This window comes from Schistocerca piceifrons, unplaced genomic scaffold (assembly GCF_021461385.2).
Source record: "Schistocerca piceifrons isolate TAMUIC-IGC-003096 unplaced genomic scaffold, iqSchPice1.1 HiC_scaffold_396, whole genome shotgun sequence".
Lineage (NCBI taxonomy): Eukaryota > Metazoa > Arthropoda > Insecta > Orthoptera > Acrididae > Schistocerca > Schistocerca piceifrons.
Window position 1 is genome coordinate 7,501 of NW_025728621.1, and position 2,500 is coordinate 10,000.

At 57.6% G+C, this 2,500-nt stretch overlaps 1 non-coding gene across 1 annotated transcript in view; it reads left to right on the forward strand.

The window, feature by feature from the left end:
• Positions 1–2,168: 2,168 nt before the first annotated feature.
• The window catches only part of LOC124747828, a 1,909-nt gene continuing 1,577 nt past the window's right edge, over positions 2,169–2,500 (forward strand). The window contains exon 1 of the ribosomal RNA XR_007011585.1: positions 2,169–2,500. This exon is cut by the window's right edge and continues 1,577 nt beyond it. This is a non-coding gene — a ribosomal RNA (small subunit ribosomal RNA).

Sequence of the window (2,500 nt, forward strand, 5' to 3'; positions counted from 1 at the left end):
TTAACCTAACCCATGTTGTGCCTTAACCTAACCCATGTTGTGCCTTAACCTAACCCATGTTGTGCCCTAACCTAACCCATGTTGTGCCCTAACCTAACCCATGTTGTGCCCTAACCTAACCCATGTTGTGCCCTAACCTAACCCATGTTGTCCCCTAACCTAACCCATGTTGTCCCCTAACCTAACCCATGTTGTCCCCTAACCTAACCCATGTTGTGCCCTAACGTAACCCATGTTGTGCCTTAACGTAACCCATGTTGTGCCTTAACGTAACCCATGTTGTGCCTTAACGTAACCCACGTTGTCCGCTAACGTAACCCACGTTGTCCGCTAACGTAACCCACGTTGTCGCCTAAACCTGCTCTGTAATTGTTATACGACTCGTTCAATTAGTGTAGTGTTGCCCACCCGCAACCCTCGCAATATAGTTCGCTACTCGCACTGCCCGCTCCCCTGTGTATCGCTTCATGTTAAACACCTTGCAAGTCTTGCTGACTTTCCACATGCTCCTGCTGTACACTGTAATGTGGATGGCAGCAGGACGTACATGCCGCCCCCCCCCCCCCCCACCCCCTCCCCACGTCCCCACGTCCCCACCTTGCCCCCTGCCTTCGCAAGCTGGTTGGTGACAAGTTTGCATGTTCAATGCCCTTCGCATGCGACGTACGCAGGCTACGTTGTGGTGCGGCCTGTGTCAACTGTCCGCTGATGTCGTACGCGTGAACCACAATCTGTACTGCACATTCGTCCTTATGTACTGAATGATACATCGTGGCACATGTGTGACCGTACAACGACTGCGCCCAAAAACGGCGGACCATACAGTGCAAATATTGTGCACGCAGCTACGTGTCGTCTCCCTATGAGAGCTGGATTGCAGTGTGGTACGCCATAGAGACGTGTGGGAGGAACGGACGCCGTGGATGGCGATCAGCATGAGCTGTGTGTTGATGTATTCGGACCTAGTCGTCTCTCCTCAAACACCGTGATAGCATGGTGCACCGCGTTCCATATCTGCGACATGCTACAGAGGCCGGTTGACAGTCGTTCGAGCAATGGACATCGCATACGTACGGGGGCCACCTTCCACGTATTGTCTAGGCGTGCACATTTTGTTGCGTGTATGTGGGCAGACGTAGTGTGGCGTGACACCTGACACAGGCATGCAATAATCGTTGAAGTTGCTAATGGCGATGGACGCCTACGTTTTCTGGTGAAGTTACGCAAATGAAGAAATGGTAACCCGTTGTGGTGCGGTTGTTCTCGCTAGGGGTGAATCGGTGATGGCGACGATAGGTTGAGGTACTAACCGGTTGTTCCAGCGATACCCACCATGCCGATGAAACTGAACGGCATCTGGGTGTGAAGCGATACGCGGTGGTGGCTGGGTGGGACCGTCCCCGGCCGGTGAGGGGGCGCCTCCCGGCGTGCTGGCCGCGCGGTGCGTGGGCGCACGCGCTACAGCCGGCTGGTGGGGGCGGCCAGTGGCAGGCGCGCCGGCCGACGGACGCGGCAGGCGTCGCAGCTGCGCGCCGGCGCACCCTGCGCGCGGCGCCGTGCGGCCAAAGTAGGTCCTCGCGGGCCCGGTGCGAAGCGCGGTGGACATCTTCAGTGTGCTGGTCCGATTGAGGACTGTGTGCGTTGAGGATGCGCCGCCGCCCGGCGCTCGGCGCCGCGACGCCGTCTGCTGCTCGGTCGCCCCAGCGGTTCTCGCTGGTGGTTTGTATCGCAGCTGTGCGGATGTGTTGGCGCGTGCGCTGTGCTGGGAGAGTTCGCTTCGGCACCCAAGTGGGGCTTTTGTCCTTCTGTGGCGCTGGCGTTGGAGCTGCCGGTCACCGTAGGTGGCGCGTGTTGTCTCCCGCCGGCAATGCCACGACAGCACGCTCCCGGGCCTCTGTCGGCAGCGGCAAGCTCAGTTGGGAGCACGGGTGGTCGCACCGAAAGCGTCTACTCGCCTAACTCCGGGCGATTGCGCCTCTCTCGAACCCGACCAAGTACTTGGGACGGCGCTGCGCGCCGCCGGGACCTGAGAGGGTTTCGAGGTGTATTGTGCAGGGGAGCTCAGCCTCCTCCTGTTTGCAGAATGATTGAGCGGACGCTTGCGTGTTCGCGCGGGCCCCCGGGACACACTCCCGGGCGGCCGGCTGCTCAGCTCTAGTTGGCGCAGCTCCCTGGTTGATCCTGCCAGTAGTCATATGCTTGTCTCAAAGATTAAGCCATGCATGTCTCAGTACAAGCCGCATTAAGGTGAAACCGCGAATGGCTCATTAAATCAGTTATGGTTCCTTAGATCGTACCCACGTTACTTGGATAACTGTGGTAATTCTAGAGCTAATACATGCAAACAGAGTCCCGACCAGAGATGGAAGGGACGCTTTTATTAGATCAAAACCAATCGGTCGGCTCGTCCGGTCCGTTTGCCTTGGTGACTCTGAATAACTTTGGGCTGATCGCACGGTCCTCGTACCGGCGACGCATCTTTCAAATGTCTGCCTTATCA